A 21488-nucleotide genomic window follows, 5' to 3' on the forward strand; every position below is an offset into this window, starting at 1 on the left:
GGGATTTGGTTTGGTTGTCTTCTCGTCATGTTCCTATGAAGGTTTCTTCTCCTAAGTTTAAGCCTCGGTTTATTGGTCCTTATAAAATTTCTGAAATTATTAATCCGGTCTCTTTTCGTTTGTCTCTTCCAGCCTCTTTTGCCATTCATAATGTTTTCCATATATCTTTGTTGCGGAAATATGTGGTGCCCGTTGTTCCCTCGGTTGACCCTCCTGCCCCGGTGTTGGTTGAGGGAGAGTTGGAATATGAGGCTGAGAAGATTTTGGATTCTCGTTTTTCGAGGCGGAGGCTCCAGTATCTTGTCAAGTGGAAGGGTTATGGCCAGGAGGATAATTCTTGGGTTGTTGCCTCCGATGTCCATGCTACCGATTTGGTTCGTGCTTTTCACTTGGCTCGTCCTGATCGGCCTGGGGGCTCTGGTGAGGGTTCGGTGACCCCTCCTCAAGGGGGGGTACTGTTGTGAATTCCGTTCTTGGGCTCCCTCCGGTGGTTGTAAATGGCACTTTTGTGAATTCTGTCCTTGGGCTCCCTCTGGTGGTTTTGAGTGGAACTGCTGCTCCTTGGGTTTAGCTTTAGCAGCAGCTTTCACTAATCGTCTCTCCTGGCTCTGCTATTTAACCTGGCTCTAGTCTTCAGCCTATGCCACTTGTCAATGTTTTCTGGCTGGATTCACATCTCTGCTTGGATTCCTCTGGTTTCCTGACCAGTTCTGCTAAGATAAGTTCTGGCTTTGCTCATTTCAGTCCACATGTTGTGGACTTATTGTTCTGTGCATTCTATATTTGTCCAGCTTGTCATTATGGATTTTTTCTGTTAGCTGGAAGCTCTGGGAAGCAGATTTACCCTCCACACCTTTAGTCAGGTGTGGAGATTTTGTAAACTCTGTGTGGATTGTTTTGTAGTTTTTATACTGACCACACAGTATCCTTTCCTGTCCTATCTATCAAGCTAGACTGGCCTCCTATGCTAAAATCTGATTTCATCTCTGCGTATGTTATTTTCCCCTCCTCTCACCGTCAATATTTGTGGGGGGCTATCTTTCCTTTGGGGATTTTCTCTGAGGCAAGATAGGTTTCCTGTTTCCATCTTTAGGGGAAGTTAGATCTCAGGCTGTGCCGAGGGGTCTAGGGAGCGTCAGGTACCCCCCACGGCTATTTCTAGTTGCGCTGCTAGTTTCAGGGTCTGCAGTCAGTACAGATACCACCTCCTTCAGAGCTTGTCTCATGTTGTTCCTAAACCACTAGATCATAACACACAACCACATAGTATATTGCACAGCCCACGTAGTATATAGCACAGCCACGTAGTATATTGCACAGCCCATGTAGTATATATCACAGCCACGCAGTATATTGCACAGCCCAAGTAGTATATAGCAATGTGGGCATCATATCCCTGTTAAAAAAAAGAATTAAAATAAAAAATAGTTATATACTCACCCTCCGTCGTCCCCCCGGATCAAGGCGAGGCGTTTACCGATGCTCCTCGCGACGCTCTGGTCCCAACAGTGCATTGCGGTCTCGCAAGATGATGATGTAGCGGTCACCGGAGCATTGTGAGGAGCGGGAAAGGCCTGTTCTGGATCCGGGGGGCCGACGGACGGTGAGTATATAACTATTTTTTAATTTTTTTTATTATTTTTAACATTAATTATATTATATATACCGTATATACTCGAGTATAAGCCGAGATTTTCAGCCCAAATTTTTGGGCTGAAAGTGCCCCCCTCGGCTTATACTCGAGTCACGGTAGCGGTGGGGTCGGCGGGTGAGGGGCTGAGGGCGCTGGGGTATACTTACCTAGTCCCAGCGATCCTCGCGCTGTCCCTGCCGTCCCACGGGCTTCGGCGCTGCAGTTTCTTCCTCTCTTCAGCGGTCACGTGGGACCGCTCATTACAGAAATGAATAAGCGGCTCCACCTCCCATAGGGGCGGAGCCGCTTATTCATTTCTCTAATCAGCGGTGCCGGTGACCGCTGATAGAGAAAGAAGCTGCGGCACCGAAGACAGGAGGGGACAGCGCGAGGATCGCCAGGACTAGGTAAGTATAGCATATTCACCTGTCCTCGTTCCAGCCGCCGGGCGCCGATCCATCTTCCCGGCCGGCGCCTCCATCTTCCCGGCGTCTCTGCTCTCTGACTGTTCAGGCAGAGGGCGCGATGACGCATACAGTGTGCGCGGCGCCCTCTGCCTGATCAGTCAGAGCAGAGACGCCGGGAAGATGGAGGCGCCGGAACGAGACGCCGGGAGCTGCAATCAAGGGAGGTGAGTATGTGTTTTTTTTTCTTTATTGCGGCAGCGGCGGCACAAATTTATGTGGAACAGCTATGGGGCACAGTGAACGGTGCAGAGCACCGTATATGGCACAGCACAGCTATGGGGCACAGTGAACGGTGCAGAGCACCGTATATGGCACAGCACAGCTATGGGGCACAGTGAACGGTGCAGAGCACCGTATATGGCACAGCACAGCTATGGGGCACAGTGAACGGTGCAGAGCACCGTATATGGCACAGCACAGCTATGGGGCACAGTGAACGGTGCAGAGCACCGTATATGGCACAGCACAGCTATGTATGGGGCACAGTGAACGGTGCAGAGCACCGTATATGGCACAGCACAGCTATGTATGGGGCACAGTGAACGGTGCAGAGCACCGTATATGGCACAGCACAGCTATGGGGCACAGTGAACGGTGCAGAGCACCGTATATGGCACAGCACAGCTATGGGGCACAGTGAACGGTGCAGAGCACCGTATATGGCACAGCACAGCTATGGGGCACAGTGAACGGTGCAGAGCACCGTATATGGCACAGCTATGGGGCACAGTGAACGGTGCAGAGCACCGTATATGGCACATCTATGGGGCACAATGAACGGTGCAGAGCACCGTATATGGCACAGCTAGGGGGCACAATGAACGGTGCAGAGCACTATATGGTTCACACCTATGGGGAAATATGAACGGTGCAGAGCACTATATGGCACAGCTATGGGGAAATAATGATCTATTTTTATTTTTGAAATTCACCGGTAAATGCTGCATTTCCACCCTAGGCTTATACTCGAGTCAATAAGTTTTCCCAGTTTTTTGTGGCAAAATTAGGGGGGTCGGCTTATACTCGGGTCGGCTTATACTCGAGTATATACGGTATATATATATTTTATATTCTCCCATTGACTTGAGTCAATTATGGAAATCAGAGTTTGATCAAAGTGTGATCATAGTGTGATACATTTCTCTCAGATGAGGAGAAGATGGAGAAAAAAAAAATCTCCATTCTGTCAATTTGTGGAAATTGGACTGCACTCAGATGTCATTCCATTGCAGCCTGATGGTTTCCCCTGGCGCATTAACGTGCATGGTCAAGTGCAATCCAAATATCGGATAATGTCGGTTCATGCAGTGATTTTTTTCCTTAGACCGACGAGATAAGGGGAAAAAATCTGACATATGCACGACCCCATAGCATAACATTGGTCCTACCGTGATCCGAGGTTTTGGAGCCGTGCACGTCAAATTTTTTTCTTGGACTGTGCCCGAATTTGATTTGATATTCAGATCGCACTCGAACAAGCAAGACAATGAGTCTATAGAAAATATCAGAATCCACGGACTGACAGAATGGAGGAGACATTTTTTTCTACATCTTGTCTTCACCTGAGAATTTGGATTACAATATGATCATACTCTGATTAACCCCTTCCCACCGCGGCCCTTTTTCATTTTTGTGTTTTCGTTTCTTGCTCCCCTCCTTCCCAGAGCCATAACTATTTAATTTTTCTGTCAATATGGTCATGTGAGGGCTTATTTTTTGCAGAACGAGTTGTACTTTTGAACGACACCATTGGTTTTACCATGACTTGTACTAGAAAACGGGAAAAAATTCCAAGTACAGTGAAATTGCAAAAAAATGCAATCCCACACTTGTTTTTTGATTGGCTTTTTTTGCTAGCTTCACTAAATGCTAAAACTGACATGCCATTATGATTCTCCAGGTCATTACGAGTTCATAGACACCTAACATGCGCCATTTTCCGATACCCGTAGCGTCTCCATTTTTTGTGATCTGGGGTCGGGTGAGGGCTTATTTTTTGTGTGCCAAGCAGACGTTTTTAATGATACGTTTGTGCAGATACGTTCTTTTGATCGCCCGTTATTGCATTTTAATGCAATGTCATGGCGACCAAAAAAACGCAATTCTGGCGTTTCAAATTTTTTTCTCGCTACGCCGTTTAGTGATCAGATTAATGCTTTTTTTTTAATTGATAGATCGGGTGATTCTGAACGCGGTGATACCAAATATGTGTAAGTTTGATTTTTTTTAGTGTTTTATTTTGGATGGGGCGAAAGGCGGGTGATTTAAACTTTTATATATTTTTTATTTTTGTCATATTTTTAAAAACATTTTTTTTAACTTGTGCCATGCTTCAATAGCCTCCATGGGAGGCTAGAAGCTGGCACAACTCGATCGGCTCAGCTACATAGCAGCAATCATCAGATCGCTGCTATGTAGCTGAAATGCAGGCTTGCTATGAGCGCCGACCACAGGGGGGCGCTCACAGCAGGTGGGCATCAGTAACCATAGAGGTCTCAAGGACCTCTATGGTTACCATCCTGACGCATCGCAGACCCCTGATCATGTGACGGGGGTCGGCGATGTACTCATTTCTGGCCATGCGGCCGGAAGCGCCGGTTAAATGCCGCTGTCAGCGTTTGACAGCGGCATTTAACAGGTTAATAGCGGTGGGTGAATCACGATTTCACCCCCCGCTATTGCGCGCTCATGTCAGCTGTACAAAACAGCTGACATGTCGCGACTTTGATGTGGGCTCACCGCCGGAGTCCACATCAAAGCAGGGAACTCGACATGTGCCAAACTAGTAAGGGGCAGGTCGGGAAGGGGTTAAACTATGATCAGACTTTGATCACAGTATGACTTGCATAATCGACCTGATTCTTAGATAAATAAACTGTATAGTGTCCCAGGTGCCATCAGTTTATAAAAATTACACATATACAGTATGTGATGTATATGCATACGTCAACTCGATATATAGTGTATGTGTTGACTAGATAAATAATGTACACAGTAGTGAAACAAACAGGGAAACATAGCATCAATCCAGTATGGTAATAGAGCAACCATATATTTTTTGTAATTCTTGTTTCCTGATTATAATGACACACAGTTTCTTGTCAAATTGTTTCATTTTTTTCATGCAGTGCTAAGTTTCATAGTGCATATACTGTATGAACACATCTTGCATAAATGCATTTGCTAAGATTATTAGTGTATATAGTGCCGGAACCCATCTTGTATAGATAAGTTTGTAACTGCATGAGAAACAATGAATGGTGGACAGATGGTGACTTACAGTCTGTAAGACAATATGCATTGCTTTGTAAAAGCTGCAATCCTAGCTTTGGAAAGTAAATTAATTTCCAAATAACTCTTCAGAATAAGCTCTCCTGGGTGTGCACATGAGGAACAACATTATGTCTGACCATTATAGGACTTGTATCCTGCATTTTCAACAGTTTTCCTCTTTGTACAAACTATTATTATTTTGTTCTCCACTGTGAGCTGGATGGAATAGACTAGCTCTTGTGAACTCTCCCACAGGCAGCAGAGAACAGAGATAGATTCCTGCTCTTCATTCATTTTTTAGCATACAGAGACAAGTATCGGAAACATGGAGGATATTATACAGCTTTGCTAAGCTGTATGAATGTGAATCAGCTCTGGAGTGAGGTAAAAGACTTATTAGGAAGTTTACCACAAACTTTGTATGCTTCCCTCTTCCTGTTTCCTCTCCCTGCTCCTCTCTCTGTCACCCGCTTTGCTCTCCATAAAGTTCAACAGGCTGTGTCACATTACAGTCCATCTTTTAAGAGAAAAAAAATATTTGAACTGATTTTTCAAAGTTGAGAAGGTAGGCGGAGGGGAAGAAGTGGCTCATGAGTCGGGGAAGAAAGCTGATTTCTATGATAACCTATTTTACAAAGTTTCTTATATTCTCTTGTTATATTGGCTTATGCAGTTGAAGTTGTTGAAAATACAGTTTCATTTTAAAGTGGTTGTTCACTAATTGGATAAACCCGTAAATTAACTGGTAATATTCCCCATAAAAAGATAAATAAACCATATACTCACCTCCTGAATTTGTGATGTTGCAGCGATGTTGAAGCTGTGTGTCCTATTAGTCACATGATCCATTTTTGCAATTAAGAATGGTCTCCAGTTATAAGCGGCATACCCCGAGGTTCAATGCTGGGTCCGCTATTATTCAACTTATTTATTTATGATATAGCAGACAGGATTAACAGTGTTGCTTCTATTTTTGCAGATGAACACCGAATTATGTCATATAGTGTAGTCTATGGAGCATGTTCATAAGTTACCAGCTGACTTGGACAAACTGAATGTTTGGGCATTTGGCCGATGAAATTTAAAGTGGAGAAACGTAAAGTTATATAGATGGGTACTAATAATATGCAGACATCATATTTTCTACAGGGATTAAAACTAGGAGAGTCACATCTAGACACTTGGGTGTATTTGTAGATCACAGACTAAAAGCATGCAATGTCAATCAGCATCTTGTAAACTCATGTATTAAATAGAGGCATGAACTCATGCAATAGGGATGTAATATTACCACTTCACAAAGCATTAGTTCTTGCCTCGTCTAGAATATAGAGTTCAGTTCTGGACATCATTTCACAGAAAGGATGACCTGCAGCTAAAAAGGTACAAAGGAGAACAACAAAACTCATTAGGAGCATGGAGGATCTTGGTTATAAAGAGAGATTAAGAGAATTACATATAACTCGTGTGTAGTTTTGACAAAATAACTCTAAGAGGGGAACATTATTTACTTGTAAAGTAAATAAATGGCCCATACAAAAAGTCTCGACACAAGCTGTTTCATTTAAAACTCCCTCAAAAGATGAAGGGGCAGTCCCTCCATCTGGAAGAAGACAAGTTCAAAATCCAAAGTAGTTCTTTACCATAAGAACTATTAATCCATGTGGTGCACACAGGGACTTGAATGCAGTAACACAGACGCGCAGAGCAGGGGTTAATTATTGTTTAATTGCACAACAGGGAGATACTCCTTGCACGGAGGTAACAGGTAGAAAGGGGTGCAAAATAGAACAATATAACTGTAGTTTAACTATAAAGTCTCTTGTTAACAGATTCACTTTTCGTGGCTTCCCTGTTCGTCACTCTCTGGAGATCCAGAGGGTAATGGAATGACGGCGAAGGTTGGTGAAGGGTCTTCTGGCGTTCCCACCCAAGACACGGTCCCGTTTCTGATGACAGCGGGCGGTCACTGGTTTTGCCCGCTTAGCCCTTAGTCCATTTAACTAAAGAGCAAAAAGATGGAGCTCCACGCAAGAATCCACTTGGCACATGTCTACCTGAGCAGCTGTCGTCACCTGAAAGGCTGTGCTGTAATGCTCTATTCGCTGTGTGCTCCTTTGTGTGCCAGCCGACACCCAGACATCCATGCTGCGATGCTCTGTTTCACGTGCCGATATAGTTGAGTCTCTCATGCAGCCGCCCTGTCTCTGCACACTGCAGCCTACCCCGCTCCTCGCTGCAGCCGCGATCTGCTCCTGCACAGATTTCTGGTGGGATGCCCTGCTCAGTTCCCACGCAACCCCTTTTACCTCCCTTTGCCTGGCTACGCCCCTTCACCCTAGTTACCGACTCGCTCCATCTGCAATTTTGTTCCCCCCAGGAACAGGAGGTGCGACCCTAGCAGTTCCGGACCCGGCGCTTCAGCAGCCCTGGTAGCCCGGTCCTCCCTTCTACACCCCAACCTTTCTTTAGCTCGCCATTCCACGGGTGAGAGCTCTTTCACCAGTTGTTCACAATTTTTGACTTCTTGGATAATTCTTTGCCAAATAAACTGCACTGCAGCTGTGGTTCGTTCTGACTGGAGTAATTCAAGCTGACTCGTGGGCAGTAAAGGGATAGTCTGACCTGGTGGGTCTGCTGCTTTAGCGACTTTCAGCATTGGCAAATCATGTTCATCTCCTCAGGAGAGGTAGGTGGCACATCATTGAGGTTTTGAGCATGGAGCTAATACTCCCTCTTCTCCATCGACATCGGGAACCAGAGCTGAGAACACCTCCTTGGTTTTTGGAAACTCTTCTCCACTTTCTTTGGACAAGCAGGGCCGCAACATGCTACGATGGACTACTCCAGTGGGTGCTCACTCCTCCTGTTCAGGCTGCACTTCATACACTGGCCCATCAGGACAACCCGCCGTGTCACTCGGTGTGGAGTCCACTCCCACCGACTTTCCAATTTTCCCCGGGACCATTTAGTATGGACCAAGACTCGGTCCTCGGGTTTTAGAGCTGCCCCACGAATAGGTGGCGCCTCATGGTGCTTGAGTTCCTGAAAATTTTGTCTGCACCAGTCAACGGAGTGTCTGCAGTTGGTGCTGTTGTTCCTTAACCCAAGAGGACACGCCCGTCCGTGAGTATTCCTCCTCTTGGTCCAGCTGCAGCTGTGTAATCTCTCGTCCTTTTCGCCCGAATAACAAAGTGTATGGCGTGAACCCTGTCATGCTGTGCACTCGATTATTGTACACCAACACCACCTCTGCCACAAACTCAGGCCACTGTATCTTCTGATCTTCCAAAGTGAGTAGTATCTGGATCAATGTTTGGTTGAAGCGTTCACAGGCGCCATTCCCTTGAGGGTGACAGAGAGTAGTTCTGGACTTCCCAATCCAGTACACACAATGTAGTTCTTCCATAACTTGCCCCAGAAAGCAGGCACCTTGATTGGAGTGGATCATTTTCAGGCAGCAGTACACGTGGCTGGAATCTCAACAGATGGTCTGCGCAGCTGATTTGGCGGTCTGATCTCTAGTTGGAGTTACCATAGCAAACTTGGTGAAATGGTCGGTCATTACCAGACAATGTTTGTAGCCAAGATGCGCTGGTCCTACAGTCTACTAGTCAATCGTCAAGACTTCCAGAGGGGCAGACGTCACCATGGTCTGCATTGGGGTGCGCTGTTCTGGGGGTACCCATAGTGGACTGGTCTGCAGCGTCTGTGTCCATGGACTGCATCCTGCTGACTATGCCAAATGTAACACACAGGTATTTGGATGCAGTGACACAGATGCACAGAGTAGGGGTTAACTATTGTTTTATTGCACAACAGGGAGGTACTTCTCACAGGGAGATAACAGGGAGAAAGTGGTGCAAAATAGAACAATATAGCAGTAGTTTAACTATAAAGTCTTTTGTTAACAGATTAATTTATTGTGGCTCTGCTGCTCATCACTCACTGGAGGTCCTGAGGGTAATGGGTTGCCGGTGGAGGTTTGTGAAGGGTCTTCAGGCATTCCCGCCCAACACACGGTCCTGCTTCTGGTGGCAGCGGGCAGTTACCAGTTTTGCCCACTGAGCCCCTAGTCCAGCTATCTGCTGAGCAAAAAGAAGGAGCTCTCCACAAGTATCCACTCGGCACGTTCCTTCCTGAGCAGCTGCTACCACCTGAATGGCTGTGCTGCAATCCTCTGCCCGGCGTGCGCTCCTTTGTGTGCCAGTCAATACCTGGACATCCACACTGCAATGCTCTGTCTCACGTACGTTCCCTTGCGCACCCACCGATATGGTTGAGTCTCTCACACAGCCACCCTGTCTTTGCACGCTGCGGCCTACCCCTCTCCTTGCTGCAGCTGCGGTCCGCTCCTGCTCAGCGTTCTGGCAGGAAGCCCTGCTCAGTTCCTGCGCAACCCAATTTCCCTCCCTTTGCCTGGCTATGCCCTTTTACCCTGGTTCTGGCTCGCTCCGTCTGCAATCTCGTTCCCCCCGGGAACAGGAGGTGCACCCCAGAAGTTCTGGACCCGGTGCTTCAGCAGTCCTGGTAGCCTGGTCCTCCCTTATATACCTGCTATAGTCTCCTTCCAGAGCTGGTAACAACAGGAAGGGGATTTCATGAAATCCGGTCTCCACTATGCGGTAAAACACGCAGGCGGCAAACGCACGTAAACGGACATGCGGCGCTTCTTTTCAGAATGCAGCATGTGTGTTTACAATGCGGCACCGTAAATTTACCAACCGCATCTAATGATTAGTCACATGTGTAGAAACTGTGTAAACGCAGCTTACTACGCATGTCCATGCCGGCTCACCAGTCCCGCCGCCGGAGGTCCCTCATCCACTGCAGTTCTCGCGATAACTTATCTTATCGCGAGAACTGTCGTGCACGTGACTGGGAGTTATCTCTGGTCACTAGTCTGGTTCTCACAAACAGCTGAGAACGCTGTAGTGTAGGTGATCGCTGGAGAGTTATCTCCGGCGATCATCTACAGGCTCTGCTACATCTGGATTTAAGACATCCAGATGTAGCAGAACCGGACTCGTCTAGACTGTGTGCACATACAACATACAACACTGAACATACAACATACACCATGCAACATTCACCATACAACATATACCATGCAACATACACCATGCAACATACACCATGCAACATACACCATGCAACATACATCCATGCAACATGCATCATGCGACATACAACATGCACCATGCGACATACAACATGCACATGTAACATGCAACATGTGACATGTACCACGTGACATCCAACATGCATCATGCAACATTTGACATACATCATGTACCATGCTACATGCATCATGCGACATACAACATGCACCATGAGACATGCAACATGCCACGCACAACATGCAACATACAACATGCAACATGCGACATAGATCATGTGACATGCAACATACAACATGTGACATGCAACATGTGACATACTACATGCACCATGCAACATACAACATGCACCATGCGACATGCAACATACAACATACAACATGTGCCATGGAACATGAGACATACAACATGTGACATGCAACATACAACATATGACATGTGACATTCAGCATGCAACATGTGACATGCAACATGCGACAAACAACATGTGACATTCAACATACAACATGCAACATACAACATGCGACAAGCAACATACAACATCCGATATGCAACATTTGACATACAACATGTACCAGGCTACATGCACCAAGCGACATGCAACATACAACATGTGAAATGCAACATACAACATGCGACATACAACATGTGACATGCAACATTCAACATGCAACATTTGACATACATGTACTATGCTACATGAACCATGCGTCATACAACATGCACCATGTGACATGCAACATACAACATGTGACATGCAACATACAACATGTGAAATGCAACATGTGACGTGCAACATACAACATGCGACGTGCAACATACAACATGTGACGTGCAACATACAACATACAACATGTCACATGCGTCATGCGACGTGCAACATGCTGCATACGACGTGCAACATGCGACATACCACATGCGACATATGACATGCAACATGCGACATACCACATGCAAAATACGACATGCAACATGCTACATACAACATGCAACATGCAACATACTGTACATATATACAGAACATGCAACATTCATAACACACATACAGTACATACAATACATACATATAGACATACAGTACATTAAACATAGAGTACATACTCACCATCATTTGTCACCTTGATCCCCGAAGCCATTGTAACCTGTAACAAATAATAAAATAATAAACAAACAATATACTCCCTGATCCACAGATATCCAATTAAAACTAGTGTCCCACGACGATCTCTGTGGAGAGCAGCCACATCAGCTGATGTGACCGCTCTCCAGGGGCTCCAGGAATGCAATGATGGAAAGTATCCTTCCATAGTGTATTCCCCACAATGTATTCCTCCACCCCTGTGAGAAAATAGTCCATATTCTCACTTGTGGCACAGCTGTGTGGGAAAATTCTGAACTAAGGTAACCTCAGTAATACACTGCATGAGCCATTGTCTCCTGTCAGTGTGTCACTGGAGGGCCTGTAGAGTGGCGACATCACCAGATGTCACTGTTCTTTAGGGCAGATCGTTGTGGGACATTCGTTATTAATTGGACTACGACGAAAAGTAAGTATACGGTTGGTTTATTATTTTTACTTTTTTGCAGGTGCTCAGGTATGGTAAGTATGGTGAAATTAAGAATAATAAAATACTTTTTTCTGGCTGTGTCTTTATTTTTTTTTACACTTTCACTACAATAGGATTAGTAATGGAAAGGCGTCTTATTGACGCCTCTCCATTATTAACCGGCTTTAATTTCACCTTATATTAGCAAGGTGACATTAACCCCTTATTACCCCATATCCCACCTCTACAGGGGAGTGGGAAGAGAGGGGTTAAATGCCGGAATTGGCGCATCTTACAGATGCGCCATTTCTGGGGCAGCTGGGGGCTGGTGTTTGTAGCCGGGGGGCCAATATCCATTGCCCCTCTATAGGCTATGAATATCAGCCCGCAGCTGTCTGCGTAAACTTTCTGGCTATAAAATATAGGGGGACCCCACGTCATTTTTTTTGGGGGGTCCCCCTATTTTTATAGCCAGTAAAGGCTATGCAGACAGCTGCGGGCTGATATTCATAGCCTGGGAATCTCCATGGGTATTAACCCCTTCCCAGGCTACAAACATCAGACCCCAGGCGCTGGCTTTCCCTCTCTGGTGCAGAAAATTGCACGGGAGCCCACGCCATTTTTTTTTCAATTTTTTTTTTAAATTAAACATATTGCGTTTAAGGCCGGGGTCAATACCCGGCACTGCTGCGGGCACTCGGGACCGGAGAGTTCAGCTGCATAGAAATACATGCAGCCGCACGCTATGCAGCCGCAGCCGCATGCCCCACTCCCGAGTGCCGGTGGCAGTGCCGGGTATTGAAGCATGAGACTTGTGTGACTTTCTCGCGAGTGTGACCCCGGCCTAATGCAGATTTTGTGTGTGTGTCTTAATTTAAGGTCAGGATCACACATGCGAGAAACTCGGATGAGTCTCGCATCTTAATACCCGACACTGGCGCTGGCACTCGGGAGCGGAGCATGCAGCTGCATAGAAATACATGCAGCTCCCTATGGGAGGTGGAGCCGCATATTCATGACTGTAATCGGCGGCCCCACGTGACCGCATACAGTAGAAGGTGCGGCCAGGAGAGGAAGCAGCGACAGCCAACGAGGGAGCTGGGTGAGTATTTTCAGAACAGCGGGGGGGGGGGGGGGCGCACAGGGGGTGGGGACATGGACCTTTATTTTATGCATGATAAACTTAAAAAAAAAAAGGGTTATTCATATCTTCTCTGCAGCAAACGCTGCTGCACAGAAGATATGAATTGCGGTTTCAGCACCATGTGGGGGGGACAGCGCTTACTGGAGCGCTGTCTCCTGCACGGCACACGGACTGCACACGGACAACGTCCGTGTGCGGTACGTGTTTTACATGGACCCATTGACTTTAATGGGTCCGTGTTATACATGCGCTCCCACGAACACTGACATGTCTCCGTGTTTGGCACACGGAGACACGGTCCGCAAAAAATCAATGACATCTGCACAGATGCATTGATTTTAATGCGTCTACGTGTGTCAGTGGCTCCGGTACGTGAGGAAACTGTCACCTCACGTACCGGAGACACTGACGTGTGAAACCGGCCTAACATATACTGTATCTGGGAAGTCTTTCCTAGCATATGCATTAAACAAAGATCTTAACACTTGGTGTGAACATATCCTAAGGCTATAATACATTTTTAATAAGCAATTGAAGTCTCATGATGACTTTGCTTTCCTGAAATCCATATGATATCTTCACCAGACAGGGTCACCCAAAGGAGTCCTGGAGTATGTGCGCACCCAGTTTTTCAAAGAGTGTATGGAGCAAAAACTGAGCACAAACTGCAATTCCTCAAGTCACAAAACTGCTATGAAACTTGGAGTTTTAGCTCAGTTTCTGCTCTGAAAACTGCAAAATAAGTTCATGTGAACAAAGGTATTTACTGAACTGATGCTCCTAATTTCTAACAGCTACTTTTGGATAATTTTGGATCATTAGTCAGACCCGATTAAGGCTTTGGGACAATTTGTTTCTGTCGATGCTAATAGGATTTCCGACATAAAATGATTTCTCCTTTTTCAGTACGTCCGTGACAGATGTCTCAGTAATTCTAATTTTGCTTAAAAGAGCGTCACGTGTAATCTACTTGATGGCTTTGGGATATCTAAAATGAATGCATAGAAATTCACAAGCTCTGTGGTGTTTACTTTTATCAGAGCTTTCAAATTTATTTCTACGGTCCCTAAAGCGGAAAAAAATGTGTAAAGAATACATGTTAATAATTAGCATCAGGGCCACAATCATTTAGAAAAAAGAGTTTCGCCCCTCAAGAGGAAATGTTGATGTGTTTAAACTTACATAGCTGTTGCTTTTGCTGCTACATTCAAAGGTTAGAAGCTTTCGGGATAAACAGTCATTTAAGATTATTGCAATCAATAACAAGACAAGTGTGAACTGAAACCAGTTGCTATGCCAACATTACTCCAAGACAAAGTTATACAAGATGCACAAAAGGGTTCTGAAGCATGATGCATGGAATAAGACTGAATCGGTATTCCTTTATATAGCCAACTGCACACAAAACATATTACACTTTAGCTAATATGCCCTAAGCAATGGAATCCTTTTGCAAATGGATGCACATTGAAATATATTAAATATTTAAAAGGAACTTGATTTCAGTATAATTCTGCAATACGTGTAAGGAGAAAATTAAGGCCAAATCAGTAAATCCATAGTTCTACTACTTACATGATGGCACTATATTTTTTTTGCACGTTTTACCAATGATTTATTTTGGTAGATGATCTGCTACAAACTTTGCTTCTCAGAGGGCTTGAAATCTCATGTACCTCATTGGTCTTTTTGGGTTATTGAAACTGCATGATGATCCTCCAGTCCTAACCTTCACATGGGTGCAATAAAGGTTTATTACATTGCATATCAAAAAGGTTATTAATCACTATTATGTGTTGGATAAAATACATAAGCAACAACTCTAAAGGTGCAATTCTAAACTCGCGACTTATTATATTTTACAGGGGCTATAGATCCATCTACTCACCAGGATCTAGAGAAAAAAGAATGGATCTACCTGTGGCAATACATTTCTGTCTCCCAAATCATAACACTATGGACATGAAATTACTTGTGCTAAAGGGGAACTTCAAATCCCAGAGAGACAGGAGAATCTGGGAATATAAACTGATGACGACCTTTGACACTCTAAATGCAGAAATGAATGTGTCACACGGATTTATGTCTTTTTACATCAACTAAGGAACTTGCCCCTCAGACCATGAAGGGTCATCACAACAGAGTCCCTAATCACAGGACAATAAAACAATTCTTATCTAAGAATTGGCCCAATATTTATGGACGTAACTGTTTATCACCCATGGTAATTCTGCTTCATGTCACCTGGCTTATCCATGGTTTGTTTGTTTTTTCTTTCTGTGCTATGTTGTGCATAAATATGTGATTCTTCAGAATTTATTTGTCTTTGCCTGATGAAGAGATGTATGTAGTCTCGAAAGCTTGCAATTTGTTACCATCTTTTCAGTTAGCCATTAAAAGGTATCAACCACTGAGGACTCTCAACTCTAAATATTTTTCTATCTACTGGCTAACATGGTACCAAGATATATTTCTTTCCTGTATCAGGATCTAGGTGTAAGCTCTAAATCCATCTGAACTTTCAATAGCCTGTGTGAGAAGACACAAAAATGTTTGCAAGGACTGGCATGCTCTTAGGATACAACATCATTTCATGGTTTGCAAAGACTGGATCGCTCTAATCCGGAGAATGAGGGAGAATGAAATATATTGTGTCTCTATTCCGTAGATCTGCTGCACAGAGATGCTTTGTCCCAGGAGCATTGCCACATCCAACTGAATGGGGCTGGCTGCCATTCCATGGATGTCAGTTGTACAGTGTCTATTATAACACATGATCATATATCAAAGTCAAACATCAGAAATACTCTGTCTGATACCTGATTCTGATACCTGAATTGGATAGAAGCACCACTGTGCTGTCGAAACTTAGAAGGGGATACAATAATTAGTCAGCCATGTGACCCTTTCAATTTCAATCTCAATGACAGTCTTACAGCTCATACCCCTACTGATTGTAAAATAATGGCACAGCAAAAGGTCTTCTTCACTTTTTAAAATAGGAAAACCTGGGAAAGGGAATCTTTTGAATGCTTTCCTTTTATAGAAAACAATCACAGATTAGATTAATTACAAGCAGTTTAACTTTACACGACTTACCAGCAGTGATAGCGGTACAATTTTTTTTTGCTTATGGTCATTTTAAGAAATCTCAGAAATTGTACTAGTGATTTCAATTGGAAACAATTGGAACTGACAAAATTAGAAATGTAAAAATCTTGTGGATTTCATTGTGCAATTGGATTCACAGGTAAGTTATTCCACCCAAATAGAATGTTCTGTATTATATATTAACATACTGTACCGAAGAGGATACGGAAACAGGACCCCAAACTCCACAGAAGTAGCAGATTCAGCGCTGATACCAGAGAGCTGCAACTGCAAGGCTGGTCTACATAGAAAACTCTATTACCTGATGCATCATGTGGCAACTTAAAGGATGGTGGAAGTGGTCACCACCCACATCAGCTGACCAGCAAAACAGCAGCTGCCAGCAAGGAAACTGACATTAACCCTTGCTGGCACAAAAACAAAAATCAACGTTTAAATTAAAGTAGAGCCAGAGCTGTCATGAATCCAAAATCCAAAAAATGCATGTCCCCCTCATCCCTATCCTGGTATGCATGGCCCCTCACCCCTCGAGTATTAGCAAAGGGGGCTTTTTAAGCACAAATAATGTACTGAAAAACTCAGTCACTACAATGTACTGGGGACTACAACAGCAGTTTGCAATGTTCACTCTACTACAGTAGTTCACTCTACTGCTGCTTGTTTCTGGAAAACTACCATGGAGTCAAAATCATCACTACACCTGCAGATAAATTCCAAAAGGAGTATAATTTCCAAAAGGAGGTCACTTGAGGGGAGATTCTGCTTTTCTGGCACTAGGGGCTCTGTGTATGGAGTTTGGTAACTATTCCAGGAAAAACAGCGCTTCAGGAGGCAAATAGCACTCCTTCCCTCGCGAGTGTCACTCTATGGCTAATCACTACAGTATAGCCACATATGTAGTATTTCCATATTCATCAGAAAATGTGTGACAAATGTTGGTGCTAGGGTTGAGCGAAACGGGTCGAACATTTTCAAAAGTCGCCGACTTTTGGCTAAGTCGGGGTTTCATGAAACCCGATCCGACCCCTGTGCGGGGTCGGCCATGCGGTACGCGACTTTCGCGCCAAAGTCGCGTTTCAATGACGCGAAAAGCGCCATTTCTCAGCCAATGAAGGTAAACGCAGAGTGTGGGCAGCGTGATGACATAGGTCCTGGTCCCCACCATCTTAGAGAAGGGCATTGCAGTGATTGGCTTGCTGTCTGCGACGTCACAGGGGCTATAAAGAGGCGTTCCCGCCGACCGCCATCTTACTGCTGCTGATCTGAGCTTAGGGAGAGGTTGCTGCCGCTTTGTCAGAAGCAGGGATAGCGTTAGGCAGGGTCCATTAACCACAAAACCGCTTGTGCTGCAGCGATTTGCACTGTCCAACACCACCCTCGGTGTGCAGGGACAGTGGAAGTTTTTTTTTTTTTTTTTTTCCCCTCAGCGCTGTAGCTCATTGGGCTGCCCTAGAAGGCTCCCTGATAGCTGCATTGCTGTGTGTACGCCGCTGTGCAAACCAACTGCTTTTTTCAAAGCACAAATCCTCTTGTTCCTTCCTTTCTGCACAGCTATCTTTTTTGTTTGTCCACACTTTTTATTTCATTTGTGCATCAGTCCACTCCTTATTGCTGCCTGCCATACCTGGCTGAGATTACTGCAGGCAGGGAGATAGTAGCTGCCTGCCATACCTGGCTGAGATTACTGCAGGCAGGGAGATAGTAATTGTAGGACATTCCCTGTTTTTTTTTTTTTTTTTTTTTTGGTGGGAGATTAAGATTGGCAATTTGGCATTTCTGCTAGAGTGCCATCCCTGTGTGTGCCATCTCTCTCACATAGTGGGCCATAGAAAGCCTTTTCATTTTTCTGTATTTTTTTTGTGGGGTGTATAAATTCTCCCTGATAAAAATACAGTGGGAGATTAATATTGGCCTTTGGGCTTGTGTGCCAGTCCTGAGTGTGCCATCTCTCTCACAAATAGTGGGCCATAGAAAGCCTATTTTATTTTTTTTTGGGTTTTATAAATTCTCCCTGAAAAAAAGGGAGATTAATATTGGCCTCTGGGCTTGTGTGCCAGTCCTGAGCGTGCCATCTGTGCCAGCCCTGAGCGTGCCATCTCTCTCACAAATAGTGGGCCATAGAAAGCCTATTTATTTTTTTTTTTGGTTTTATAAATTCTCCCTGAAAAAAAGGGAGATTAATATTGGCCTCTGGGCTTGTGTGCCAGTCCTGAGCGTGCCATCTGTGCCAGCCCTGAGCGTGCCATCTCTCTCACAAATAGTGGGCCATAGAAAGCCTATTTAATTTTTTTTTTTGTTTTATAAATTTTCCCTGAAAAAAGGGAGATTAATATTGGCCTCTGGGCTTGTGTGCCAGTTGTGAGCGTGCCATCTGTGCCAGTCCTGAGCGTGCCATCTCTCTCACAAATAGTGGGCCATAGAAAGCCTATTTAATTTTTTTTTTGGTTTTATAAATTTTCCCTGAAAAAAGGGAGATTAATATTGGCCTCTGGGCTTGTGTGCCAGTTGTGAGCGTGCCATCTGTGCCAGTCCTGAGCGTGCCATCTCTCTCACAAATAGTGGGCCATAGAAAGCCTATTTAAATATTTTTTTGGTTTTATAAATTCTCCCAGAAAAAAAGGGAGATTAATATTGGCCTCTGGGCTTCTGTGCCAGTCCTGAGCGTGCCATCTGTGCCAGTCCTGAGCGTCCCATCTCTCTCACAAATAGTGGGCCATAGAAAGCCTATTTTTTTTTTTTTTTGGGTTTTAGAAATTCTCCCTGGAAAAAAAAAGGGAGATTAATATTGCCCTTTGGGCTTGTGTGCCAGTACTAAGCGTTCCATCTCTCTCTCTCTCTCAGTCAGTGGGCCATAGAACGCCTATTTTTGGTTTTATTTGTTTTCTAAATTCTCCCTGAAAAAATCATTTTATTTTATTTGGTTTCTAAATTCTTCCTGATAAAATCATATTTTTTTTATTATTTTTTTTTCTAAAGTCTCCCTGAAAAAAAAAAAAAAAAACAGTGGGAGATTAATATTGGCCTTTCTGCTTGTGTGCCAGTCTTGACTCCTGGGTGCGTCATCTCTCAGTCAGTGGGCCATAGAACGCCTATTTTTGTTTTTATTTGTTTTATAAATTCTCCCTGAAAAAATCATTTTATTTTATTTGGTTTCTAAATTCTTCCTGATAAAATCATATTTTTTTTATTATTTTTTTTTCTAAAGTCTCCCTGAAAAAAAAAAAAAAAAAACAAACAAAAAAAACAGTGGGAGATTAATATTGGCCTTTCTGCTTGTGTGCCAGTCTTGACTCCTGGGTGTGCCATCTCTCTCTCTCTCTCTCTCTCTCTCTCCAATTGTGGTCCATAGAAAGCCTATATTTTTTTTCCTTGATTTGGGTTCCAAAATCTACCAGAGAAAATAACTACATCAATCATTGGTAGAAAAATATTGGCCTCTGGGCTTGTGTGCCACTCCTGACTCCTGTGTGCGTCATCTCTCAGTCAGTGGGCCATAGAACGCCTATTTTTGTTTTTATTTGTTTTATAAATTCTCCCTGAAAAAATCATTTTATTTTATTTGGTTTCTAAATTCTTCCTGATAAAATCATATTTTTTTTATTATTTTTTTTTCTAAAGTCTCCCTGAAAAAAAAAAAAAACAAAAAAAAAAAACAAAACCCCCCAAAAAATGGGAGATTAATATTGGCCTTTCTGCTTGTGTGCCAGTCTTGACTCCTGGGTGTGCCATCTCTCTCTCTCTCTCTCTCTCTCTCCAATTGTGGTCCATAGAAAGCCTACATTTTTTTTCCTTGATTTGGGTTCCAAAATCTACCAGAGAAAATAACTCCATCAATCATTGGTAGAAAAATATTGGCCTCTGGGCTTGTGTGCCACTCCTGATTCCTGTGTGCGTCATCTCTCACTCAGTGGCCCATAGAAAGCATATAGTTTGTTACATTTGTTTTCTAAATTCTCCCTGCAAAAATCTATTTTTTTTTTTTGGGGGGGTTTCTAAAGTGTTCCTGAAAAAAATAAAAATAAAAAAAAAATAATAGTGTGACATTAATATTAACATTTGTGCTTCAGTGACAGTCCTGCGTGTGGGGCATCTCTCTAATTTGCAGCCACCAAAAAAAGAGTGTGTAACATTGGGCCTGATTTTCGCTGTGGTCTCACCAACCTGTAAAGGGGTAGCTAAATCATACTGAAGTTATAGCTCACCGTGTAAGTTGTGTGACTGCAACAAATAACGTTAGTTTGGTTACGTTTTTAAAACAATGAGGAAGTCTAGTGGAAGAGGTCGTGGCCGGGGGCGTTCATTGTCAGCTGGTAATGAGGGTAGTGGTAGTGGTGGAGCATCAGGTGGTCGTGGGGAAAAAAATATTGCACCTAAGTCTGGAGCTGTGGAGCCAGGTTCGTCGTCCGGCTACACAAGGCCTCGAACGCTCCCTTTTCTGGGATTAGGAAAACCGCTTTTAAAGCCGGAGCAGCAAGAGCAAGTTTTGGCTTATCTTGCTGACTCAGCCTCTAGCTCTTTTGCCTCATCTCGTGAAACTGGTAAAAGTAAAAGCAGCGCGTCGTTAGTGGATGTTCACGGTCAGGGACAAGTCACTTCCTTGTCCTCTTCAGCAAAAACAACAACAGAGAAGAATGCAGCAGGCGACACAACGGGTTACTCCATGGAGCTCTTTACACATACCGTCCCTGGCTTAGAAAGTGAAGCAGTTAACAGTCCATGCCCATTACAAATTGAATCTGACATGGAGTGCACTGACGCACAGCCACAGCCAGACTACTATGCTGGTCCTTTGACTCAGACCACAACATTGCCCTCGCAGGGTGCTGATCAAGAATCAGACCCTGATGAGACTATGTTGCCCCATCACGAACGCTATACCACCGAACGACACGGTGACACAGACGAAGTTGCGCAGGAGGTACAAGAAGAGTTATTAGATGACCCAGTTCTTGACCCCGATTGGCAGCCATTGGGGGAACAGGGTGCAGGCGGCAGCAGTTCTGAAGCAGAGGAGGAGGAGGGGCCGCAGCAGGCATCAACATCGCCACAGGTTCCATCTGCCGGGCCCGTATCTTGCCCAAAACGCGTGGCAAAGCCAAAACCTGGTGGAGGACAGCGTGGCCATCCGGTTAAAGCTCAGTCTGCAATGCCTGAAAAGGTATCCGATGCTAGAAAGAGTGCAGTCTGGCATTT

This window comes from Ranitomeya imitator, chromosome 6 (genome assembly GCF_032444005.1).
Source record: "Ranitomeya imitator isolate aRanImi1 chromosome 6, aRanImi1.pri, whole genome shotgun sequence".
In the NCBI taxonomy this organism is placed as follows: Eukaryota; Metazoa; Chordata; class Amphibia; order Anura; family Dendrobatidae; genus Ranitomeya; species Ranitomeya imitator.